Source organism: Protomyctophum parallelum, assembly GCF_964188405.1.
Source record: "Protomyctophum parallelum genome assembly, chromosome: 10".
NCBI lineage: Eukaryota > Metazoa > Chordata > Actinopteri > Myctophiformes > Myctophidae > Protomyctophum > Protomyctophum parallelum.
In genome coordinates this window covers 19,533,794-19,545,820 of record NC_139704.1, presented here as the reverse complement: position 1 = coordinate 19,545,820, position 12,027 = coordinate 19,533,794, and the positions used below count along the sequence as shown (strand labels likewise).

The following is a 12,027-nucleotide window of genomic DNA, read 5'->3' as shown; positions in this document are numbered from 1 at the left end:
TATGCATTTGCAACCCAAATTCACGGCTACCACCTACATTTGATTAGTGTGACACGTAACCAAGACAACGGAAGGCGGTGACTCCAGGGGATGTCCCTTCTTCTGGTGGGTTGGTCAGGGCATAAAAAAGGGACAGGGATGTGAACAGGCGATGAAAAGTGTGCGCAGCTGGCAGAGCTGCAGTCATTCAAATAAACCATCACGAAATTCTGTGATGCCCGTAAGAGGCAGTCAATGCCACACAAAGATCAGATAGCTCAGTAGTCAGAGCACCAGTCTTGATTAAAAGTTTGATCGGTCAATTTGAGACTAGAGGACAGCAGCGGACAGCGGGCGGGGGGATTATACAATAGCCAAAACAATGAAGGCTTGAGTAAAACCAACCAACCACCCAAACTAAACCATGTCTACAGAATAATAAATAAGGGGAAGAAACTTTGTTTTTCACTTCCTTAACTACTACCTAGTGTCCTCCTTATTCTGGGCATGTCATAATTGGCGAACATTTGGCCAACATCCTGCAAAAATAGCAGATCTACAAATTCCAAATGGATCACGCGTTGCGAATTCGTAGATCAGCCACTATTGGCGAAGATATATGGTGTAGAGGGGGTGGGGGACCCCAAGGCTAGAGGCCATAGACTCATAGAGGACCCTGGCCGGTCAACGACACTTACTAGACAGTATTTCAATGGTTCATAGATTACATGTCAATGCCACTCTCACCATGGGATAATGTAATTTGGTATAAAGTCTATACTTTCCTGAACACCATAATTCCTTAATTATGCCCTTCTCCAGTTTTAATGCAATAATTTATAATCAATTATAGGTCAGCATTATTGTCCCCAATAGATAACTATTGCATTGCATCCTCCAGTCATAAACTCACTTGCACGGCTCCAGTGATAGTTATGATGTATACATACATTTCCCACATCTTATGCTATGCTGAGTGATGGCGGTGTGAATCTTGAATGTAATCAAATAACTGTAATACATCGAAGCATAAACAGCTCAACATATGGCACGCATGAGGCAAACTTGTAAGTCATGACAACCATCAACAAGTATGTTCAGATTATGAGGGAAGTGCCTGGTGGCATGTGGGTGCGTGGACGACATATTGCTCCTTGTAAGCGCAAGGACCCAGATCAAATCTGGCCCCTGTCTGGCCTCACATCTGTCTCCTCTACCTGCCCTTGAATTCCTGTCTCTCTAAGCCTGACCTATCTATCAGACATAAACATAACATTCCAATTTTATTTTATTTAAAACTTATATTCAGATTTTGCAGCAATGCACGTCAAAATGACCATCCTTCTATGCGAATAATATAGAAATTAGAAATTAGACCCGTATTGTGCAATGTCCAGACTCCATACATGTTTTTCCCAGTCCATCTCTAAAGTGATAAAACGGCAGACAGTCACATGTAATGTATCATAAGTTTCAACACTTTCAGATGTTTATAATGTACAAGTAGGGGTTCTTCTATTTAACATACTGATTAAAACTGTTGGGATATTTCTATTATAATGATACTAAAGGAATAAGCCATAAATACAATACTTTGGTCCAGATTCCCTAATGAAGTTAAATCCACAGAAACACAGACGCACTTCTGCTTTGAGGATATACTGTAGGGTAAGTTAACCTTTCATTTGCTCTGGGTCAGAGTACAGAATTCTATGATAAGGCAGTTTAGAGGGCAACACCACACCATTTTGACATGTGGGTTCTACAGTATGTTGTCCACATTGAAGGAAAAAGTGACACGATGAACTTTGCCACCTTATGGCTTATGAATCATGATTCAATTTAGTAGCACTATGAAAATGTATTTTCTGATGCACTGGAGGACGACCTAGAGAGGAAACCCCTTCCACACTTGAATTGACATTAACAAATACCAAATATCTCATCATGGGGGGAAAAACATGGAAAACTGCCATGAACTGGTAAGGTAAATACAGTATGTGGCCATGAATCTGATGATATCATCTAATCTAATCTGTATAGGTTTAATTTGGAAAGCAGTCCTGTGCAGCCATAACCCTGGGCTGTGTTCAGACTTTTCTGACCGTTGTCATCTCTGATTATATCAGAGATCAAGTAATACTCTGAAACAGTCAGTCTTAAAGTTAATCCCATCATTCAGTAAAGTATACAACAAGGTCTGTCATTCCTTTAGACATTTCACATAATGTAGGTTAGTTCTGCTCCAGTCCTGCACTCGTGTTGCATTACTGGCCCCATCACTAGTACTTAAAACTCTAGTACTCCACTATACTTAATTGAAGAATACTATACTAGGCCCCCTCTTTTTCCCCTCTAGTCTACACCAAATTCACCTAAGAATATGGATATTAGGGAAATGCTAGTGTTTATTATGTGGTCAGGAAAATACCAGAATATTCACACACATTGAGCAGATGGTTTACTATTTCACCCTTTAATGAAACGTAAAAGGCCCTCAAAATCCCTGGAATTGTTTACCAACAATTTCATGCCAGCCTTTTTATGCCATACATCTAAACTAGACTCGCTCCACTTGCGTGACAACATTTTAGCTGCATGTGTCCAATGTCCATGAAAAACCATTTCATGCCAGCAATAAGAGCATTACCGAGCTCTGGTGAGTTTTATTTATAGTAGTGAATGTCTGTAAAGTAACCATGTCCTCTACTCTGGGAGCCAAAAATACTTACCCTTCAGTGGCCGCCCTGAGTCTCACACCAACATGTACATTTGCAATTTTCCATGCATACTAAGACCACAAACAACGATAATAACAACAACAACAGATGGTTCCCACCTACACTGTGTCCATGAATTCCTGGCAATAAAGCGATGACATGTTAATCACATCTGTTTCTTCCATCTCCTGTCACTTTTGTTTTCTGCTTAATCACTGAAGCCTAAACATCTGTCACCCAAGGACGGGACCAGTGTCAGTCTACATTAATGCCATGACCTTGCTGTAAAAAATAAAATAAAAAATAAAATCATTTTGGCAATACCCTTAAATGGATATGACATTCTAAATGTTTTTCAGCGTGCTGTAGGGCAGCCTACACATTACTCACATGCACAATAAGCATGCAGAGAAAGCAATGGGGTCAGAATAGTACAGGAATAGTATTTTGTGTAACACCACACCAGGCGGATTTAAGCAAATTATTTTCCAATACACATGTTTGGAGAGCATTCCGTATCTGGGACAATCTTGTGATAATCCATTACATCATCATGTGCTTAGTAAGCCTCATACGAGCCTGTGGCACTATACTACCAATGTACAACAACATAAACTTTGAACTATTTATAGTTGTTGCATTAGATGGGCAATAAATGAGCATGTCTTATTAGCCACAGGAACCAAAATAACAGCCCAAGTTCACTTGAGTAAATGTTATTCTGTAACACCAGTTTTGTCTTTTGTGTTTAAATTAATTCCAAAGTTGAACATTTTAAATCCCGGGTTAACCCCTGTTCAAAGTGTTGTATAAACAAGTTTCCAGAACAAAACAGTTCTGTGTGGGTTTTCTTTTTTTTCCTGTGTGTGCCTCGTCACTCAGTCACATTCATTCCCACACATGACGACGGAACATGGATCTAGCAGCTATAACGTTGCCTAAAAGCCTCTGGCAATGACAGATCAGATCTACAAGGCAAGCTGCACAAGCAGCACAACACAACGCTGTTGTCTTGTAGATCTGCTCTTTTTGGCGAGCGACACCGTCGTACGACGGGGTATAGCAATTAGGAAAGTGTGACACACTCACTGCGACGTCGCACTAAAAAAACACCCTAGAGTTTAAAACTGGACGAGTCACAAGAAGATCAATATGCCACAGTCAGTCAAATATAATTTGAAAACTATATCGCCTACTTATACAAACATAGGTTACATCCTCGTGTGAATGTGTAACTCTGAGAGGGTACAAAATGTAACTAAAGGGTCAATTTGGCCACCAGTACAGTACAGTCTCAGAGTTAAATTATAGCAATTTCTTTGCGAAAGTCTTCAGTGTCATTGTGACTTTATGAGGCAACTCGAAGTTTCGTGTTGTTGGTCGATATTATGTTCGACGACAGCAAGTTTTTTAACTAAACCAATAACAACCACCACGTATTAATATAGCGTTAGCTGCCGTTTCGTTAACCGACCAAGAGTCGTGTAATAGCGCTTCACGTGTTTTGCTTTCAGTTCGTGCCGATGTGGAACATAAAACTCAACCCGACCAAGCTTTTAAAAAACCCTCAAAGACAATTAATAATGATACCAATGACGGGGAAGTCACGTTGAGCTAGCTCTCTCTGCGTGTGTGTGACTGTGTGTGTGAGTGTGTGTATGTGTGTGTGCTGTGTGTGTATATGTGTGACCACATGCTTGTCGCTTGAAGTCTGTCTGCCATGCTGGCTCTCAAAGCTAAGTCACATTTACTTTACGGAAAACACACACGACAGCTCATATTAAAACCTTGTGAAAACAATAATTAATATGAAACATGCGGTGGTCCAATACTCACAATCATGCACGCGGTGCCTTAGACCAGTGCGGCGTTATATATATAAAAAAAACCAAAACAAAAAATAAATCCTTAAAAACTATTAAAAACGTGTATTTCTCAGTTTATTCAGATGTCTCTCTCCCTCTCTCTCTCTTCACAATGTCAGAGATCAGAGCGGCAGCTGCTTCCTCCATGCACGCAGATCACACAGCGCACCGCACGGCACAACGCTACCAAACCCCCTTACCGTCGCTATGGCAACAAACCCCGCTCCAGCCAATCAAAACTCCTCCTCCTCCTATATCCCCTGGCAACTGCCGCAGCGCAGACGCTCTGCCGCTGTGAACGCGCACGCACGCACGCACGCTGCGTCCAATGTGCATTGCTTTCACTTTTTTGACGCCGGCTGCCTTGTGGCTTTCACACGGAAAGGGGGCTGTGTTGTGTAGTTTTTTTTGTTTTAGTTTGTCAGGTTTTTTTAAGTGCGTAATGACATGTAAATGAAGTCTGTAGTTAATGAAGGTGTAAAAACAATAACTACACACACACAAACATGTATGTCAATATCAAGATGTGTACAGAACTCTTTTAATACATCTATGACTCAGACACTCCACATGCACTGACACAGTCAGGCAGAGATAAAGGATGTGTCGTCACGTCACTGCAACCACACCCAGGGGCCAGGGCCATGACAATGGTAGACCCTCAGTAGGGCCCCTCCATGAGTAAACAAAATGTCATTATTTGAGTTCATGTTACGAGATAAGTGTAGTAGCTCGCTATTACGCACATGGTGTGCCTTATTATGTTTGGCCTGACACGGCCAGATGAGCAGTGAGCTGTAATTAAGCATGGGCCCCATATGTGTAAAACACACTGTCTGTATGGCATGGAAGAAAATAAAAAAATAACACACAACATGCATGACTTGATGGATGTAACATCATACATAACCAAAAGAGTGACTGCAGCTGCTCAAATGAATGCTCTGTTAAGTAACCAACAGAGTATTCATGACTGATGACTGATGGTTTTTAGGTCAGATTTGTGCCGTTGCACTATTTGCTGAGCCCTATTGGTCAGCAGTGAGTTTACACCAAACTGTAATTCTCACAGTATGGTGACACTTTTACTCAGCTATGTCACAATGTCGACATCTGTGAGCACCATGCAGCGGCATTGGACCTCTCTAATAGGTTCTTTGTTGTTGTTTTTACTGTGAATACACATGCAGAGGTATATACATCTTTTGAATGGCTGGTGATGTAAAAACCTTACCACCTGTCCACCTCCCGGCTTTACCACAGGAGTGTCTATGATAATTAAGCAATATTACACGAGATGGGGTGGTTTAACGTCATTAATGCACTGCTTTCGGAACTCCTCCTCGAGTGTAATATTGCAATTATACAACAGTTAGTGAAACTAAGAAAATTGCTGATTTTCTTTTTTTTATGACACTACGACCACAAATGTCCCAAGAAACTAGCTAGCATAGCCACCGAGTATGCTGCGCTCTGGGAGAACAGAGGAGCTGAATTCTTTGTTTTGATTAGCCGGTCCATGATGCTGGTTTGAAGCACGGCTAGAAGGCAGTTTCAACCAATCCGATTACTTCCTCGAAACGACCTGTTGTATAATGTTACATAATGCATTCTATAGCAGAATCCTTAAAATATAATTAATACATTGTGGATCCAGGATACACCCAGTGGCCAGTTAATTAAGATGTAGAAAGTCATTAAGCAAGGTGTTTTTGGTTTTATTTGCTATGATATTCAGTCCATTATGTTCATTGATCAACTTAAACCATGTATACTTTTTGTAATAGCCAATCTACAAGATCCCAACGTGTCGCGAGCTTGTAGATGCTATGCTAGATGTACTATTTTTGCCAAATGTTCACTCATGAACATGATGACATGCCTAGAATAGATGCTAAGGGTTCACTCACTCACTCACTCTGCACTCACTCACTCACTCACTCACTCACTCACTCACTCACTCATTCATTCATTCATTCACTCACTCACTCACTCACTCACTCACTCACTCACTCACTCACTCACTCACTCACTCATATACATACATACATACATGCAGTCTTTGCTCAGGTTGCTGTGGCATAATTTCCATGCACACCGAGCTATTCTTAGGGCCGGCAAGCTGCATAGACTGTGCCCCATTTTCCTTCCAGTATCACTCCCAGGGATGATGAAGTTGCAAAGGCAGCAAATGAGAGACGAGAAGGATACATAGCAATCACCAGGGCAACAGAGCTGATTGAGGATGCCTTGAAAAGACAGGGCCATTAGTCTGTGTGCCTGCAACGGTGCTAATCCGATTTGAAAACTGTTAGTCTAAAGCAACATGCCCCACTGACCACTGTCAGTGATGTTCATAAAACCCTACCTTATTGCACGCCTTCGACCATAAAACAGCCATTTACATTGGTTGCTTGTTACTGTGAGTTATTTATTTGATGACACGAGAGAATAAGAGCACATGAATAGAGGCAAAGCTTTGGATAATGGACATCACCACATCCACTGGTGAAAAGGGACTGTGGAATTGAAGGAATTGGATGAAGAATAATTTAATTATTGCCTAATGGAGGAGTTCACACAGAATTGTAAAAGTGGCAAAGGATGAAGGGATGAACGATGAGATGGCTAGATTGTGATGGAGCGAGATAGAGAGAGAGAGAGAGAAAGAGAGAGAGTGCATGAGAAGGCATGAATGAGGGTGCAGCCGGACAGGCGGCCTGTGATTGCACACAGTGGTCAGGAGCCCCGCTGTTTTAATGGTCCATAAATCTGTGTGGCCTGGCTGGCGTGATGCCGCCCTAGTGAGACCCTCTCACGCGGAAAATGAATCAGGCCGTTTTTACGGAGTGTCGGAGCTCTGCACCCTCCCCTGCCGCCAGCTAGCCGATAAGAGCTGATGCACACGCACTGCACAGCACTCCATCCGGAAGCTCATAAAATTCTCTATCAGTGACAACCTCTGCTTGTTCACAACTCTTCATTCTGTCTGATCCATCCTCATTCCTTTGCCGTTATCCCACCCCTTTTTCTCAAGTGACCTTAACTGACTTTCTGTGCACATGAAATGCATATGAGCCAGCCAGTGTTAAAAGTTAAATTACTTGAGAGAGCCAGTAAACATGACCTATGATAGCCTCTAAACTCATACTCTTGCATCCTCTTTATTCTCCCTCCCCCCTCTCTCTCTCTCACACACACACACACACACACACACCCACCCACCCACCCGCCCGCCCGCCCGCCCGCCCGCCCGCACGCACGCACACACACACACAGTCACACACACACACACACACACACACACACACACACACACACACACACACACACACACACACACACACACACACACACACACACACACACACACACACACACACACACACACACACACACAGTCACACACACACACACACACACACACACACACACACACACACACACACACACACACACACACACACACACACACACACACAGTGTGCAAATGCAACAGAAATGACCAACGGGTGTCAATCTGTTTACATCTGTACACTTCTCTGAGTAAAATGAACACTGAGGATGTCCACTGTGCATAGAATTAGACAGATGCCGTTGTGGTGGTTGGAACACCCTGGCCGCTTCATCATGGATTCAGGTGTTGAAACAATCACCTGCAGTTGTCAGGGGATCAAAAACGCCACTCTTGCGACACCCTGAGCTAATTAGTTTGAACTTCTGTAGAAACACAAGCTGGCAGAGTCATCAGAGGAAATTGGAAAATAGATTAGTCACACACACACACACACACACACACACACACACACACACACACACACATTTACTTTCAGATTCATAGATATGTAAATACGGAGCAGGGCCACCCGTTACTGGTTAAACAGGTAACAGTATTTGCATTCTCCCAAAGATGAGAAGGCAACTAACTGCATACCTGCAAAGCTGTGAGAAGAACCCACCTGCTGACAGAAGACATGCATTAACATGTTACAGCAGCCCGTGAGTCCGGCTTCTATTTAATTGTTTTATGAGGACCAACTGGTATTGCTTAAAAAAAATGCCTGAACACAAAGCATATTTTTTTATATTTAATAAATCCTAATTTCTAAACATATGGCATGCATTTATAGTTCCTCTTCTGTCATTGTTACCGTAAATCCCCCACCCACCTCTCCAAACTCCACCCCAACAGCCAGTGGAGGAACAGAGCATGTTCAACTTGTTTTGTTTATGTGCAACATTTTCTGTGCCATTCGTTTTTCCCCCTGGTGGTTCGCCCTCCCATTGCCTGCAGTTACACTCAATTACAAGTCTGTTTGCTCACAGAAGCCATTTGTTTGACAATCCTTTTTGCTAACCAGGATTTATGAATTGTGTCAGCAGTTACTGGTTGTCTCTTATCTGTCTGTTGATAAGTACCTCCTTTCATGCCAAGGCAATAAAATACTCTACACACCAAGAGAAAGACCAAGGCCTCTGCCACAGCTAAACAAATAAACTGCACGCTGTATTGATTCAGTCTATCTATTCTAGTTCAATTATGCAAATACATACACATATACTTGTTGATTAATTCCAGAAGAGAGTGAGACATTCCAGTATTATGAACAGGTATACTAAATCTTTACCGGCCTTTTTGACATGACAAAACTAGGAGCTGGGCTTTACGCTGTACATATCAGTTGAAAAACGAAGCCGAAATACCAAAAGTTATGATGCTGCTTTAATGTATGTGTTGGACGTGTGGGGATAATTTGGATAGCTAGACAGGAGGCTGATTGTTGCTCTATAAACGGAAATCTTTAGACATCCATAAAATCCATATATTATGCCCCCTTTTCCATCGGGGTTGAACCTGTACCGTTCTTTTTTTCCCACCTAATTTTGAACCACATTCATTGGTTCAGATGATCCCTAAAAGTTGGTTCGGAACTGTAACCAAAAATACTTCTTCTTGCCCTGAAGTGGGAACCAAAGTCACTATTCAGGTTGGAAGATGCAGATGTGATATTTACAAACCTCTAGAACTAAAGTTATTTTGTTGGAAAGGGCCCGGGGCCTGAGTGTGCAGAATTGGACATCGCAGAGAAGTAAGAGAAGTACATTTTTGGGAGGTGTGGGTTTAGGGTCAAATTAGTGGTTGAAAGAACTTTCTAAACCTTGAATACATTAATATCGTCAATGACTTTTGACTTTTAGTTGACTGTAATAATTGTTCTCCTATTCACAACACAACTACTATACTAAACATTGCATTGTCCTGTGCATGCAGGTTGGTGGCTGATGTCTGCTGCTTGTTTTGTAAAACAATATCAATGCTGTTTTAACCACACTAAAACTGCATGACTCCCCTATAAAAGCCTGTAAATGGCCTTGCCATACAATATGCCACATGCAGGGGGAATTGAATTAGCCCATTGATCCTGGGCTGTTCTATTACCGAGCCAAATTTTGTTATTCCCTCTTAATGACTGCTACATGCAGGCAAATGAACACCCCTGGAAGTCAATTAACTGTGAAGGAGAGGCGGATAAAGAATGATACCTGCCCTTGTTATTCAAATGTGTCAGTGATCTAAATTCTTGTAGTCTGAAGATTAGAATGATGACCTCAGTGTAAACAACAAGCCAAAGCCTTTGTTCTTCCTCTCTCACTCTCTCTCACACACACACACACACACACACACACACACACACACACACACACACACACACACACACACACACACACACACACACACACACACACACACACACACACACACACACACACACACACACACACACACACACACACACACACACACCCTATCTTTTCACGGCATCTCGACCACCCCGCCTTGCCTTGGTCACAAGTGCACTTTATCTTGTGGGACAATAGTAGTCTTGTGCCCGGCAGTGTTGTCTGGCACCATCAGCGCCATAGTGAGCAACATAAGCGCTTGTTATTTTCACTCCAATAGTGTGTGTTTCTATGTAATGACACTTTTGAGGGTTTCTTCTCTTGGTTTTAATAAACCCCCACCAATAAAACTGCTGCGAGAAAAATGACTAATGGAGATCCAAACGAGGAAAAATGACGTTTAGGTGTATGCGTGCGCGTGTGATGTACTGTAGATCTCTCTGTACTATGCGTACAAAGTAGTGTGACCTGATGCCTGAGGGGAAGTGTATACCCTGGCCAAGTGTGGAGAAAGTCGTGTACTGCCGCTCTGTGCCTGGCTGAGCAGCGGGTAATGAAGCGTGCAAGGAGAGAGGAGAGGAGTGTGGCTGTAGGGTCGGCCCAGCCCCCGTGTTCCTATGCAACCATGGTGGACGGGTAGGTGAGGCAGCGCTGCCTCTATTCTGCTTGCTTGTCATGTGGCGGCAGCCACACTTGCTCTCACTCATTCTGCTCAGACGTCTATTTCTCCCCTCTAAAATGCTCTTGTGCCGTCCGATGCACAGCAATGATGCTCCCGCACATCTTGCTGCACACCCCATTTTCCTCAGGACAACAGGATACTGGTTTCAAGCCTAATGATCACACTATTAATCGCCTTCATCTAAGCACATCAAATCAAATTATGAATGAACTGCCGCACAAAAAAAAAAACATGAATGAATTCCTAGTGATTTCCACATTTACAACATTTCCTTTTATTACTTGACCGTCATGTAATTCTAAGTGTACTACTCTACCTGCCAGGCAGTTGTCTGAATGCTTTATCAACCAGAGGTCTATTCAAACAAAGCAGATTGTGAGTGTTTCAGAGGGGATGACTTGAATGACGTAAAATGTAATGTCTCAAGCTTTACCTACCCAGTTTGTGCAGACTTAAACAGAAATGGATATGGATCTGTGCTTGCTGTGCTGTACCGGTTTCATTTTAGCATGTAGGGATTATTTAGGACATGGCTGGATGGTGGAATTTCCTACAAAACTAAAACCAAAGACAAACTTGATATCTACTGCTCTGCTGTTCCGTTCTTAAGGGCAACAAGTGTGGATCTATTCTTAGACGATGGCCTGGGATTCAGTACTTCCTGCCCCTACTTCTCATGGGTGGGAAAGGCAGAAGGTGTGATTTACTCTCGCCAGGTCTCACTGTGTTGGCTTAGCCCTGTGTCCAGCTGTAGAGACGTTGGGGCCCATCGGCCATCTGTCCCTGACCAGCAGAGGCAGGCTCAGTCCCCAGAGCTGGGAGCAAGGGGGGCGGGAGAGGAGGTGAGGTCGCAAAAGGGGAGTCAGCTTTGTGTTGCTATAAAGCTGTTTCCCCCCCTCTCCTAGCAACGGCCTCCTCTTTTTTCCGTGGTTCTGGGAGGCATGGTCCTCTCGGTCGGTGTGCATGGCCCCTCACTCTCTCTCTCTCTCTCTCTGTCCTATTTATGGTAATGAGCCATCTGCCCTCTCTGTAACAGACGCCCAAACAGGGGAGGGGCTGCTCTTTGACAGACAGCATTCTGAGACAAAAGACGGTTATC

The 12,027-nt window shown here is 43.0% G+C and overlaps 1 protein-coding gene across 2 annotated transcripts in view; it reads right to left on the bottom strand.

Moving 5' to 3' along the window:
- Positions 1–4,707, bottom strand: part of foxn2a (forkhead box N2a) — a 34,347-nt gene extending 29,640 nt beyond the window's left edge. Inside the window, exon 1 of one of the 2 annotated variants that reach the window (XM_083775575.1) lies at positions 4,536–4,707. The gene's annotated coding sequence lies outside the window, so the exon portion shown is untranslated. Of the gene's footprint in view, positions 1–2,822; positions 2,923–4,535 lie in introns of those variants that run through there. The other variant, XM_083775576.1, reaches the window with a different exon arrangement.
- Positions 4,708–12,027: the final 7,320 nt, after the last annotated feature.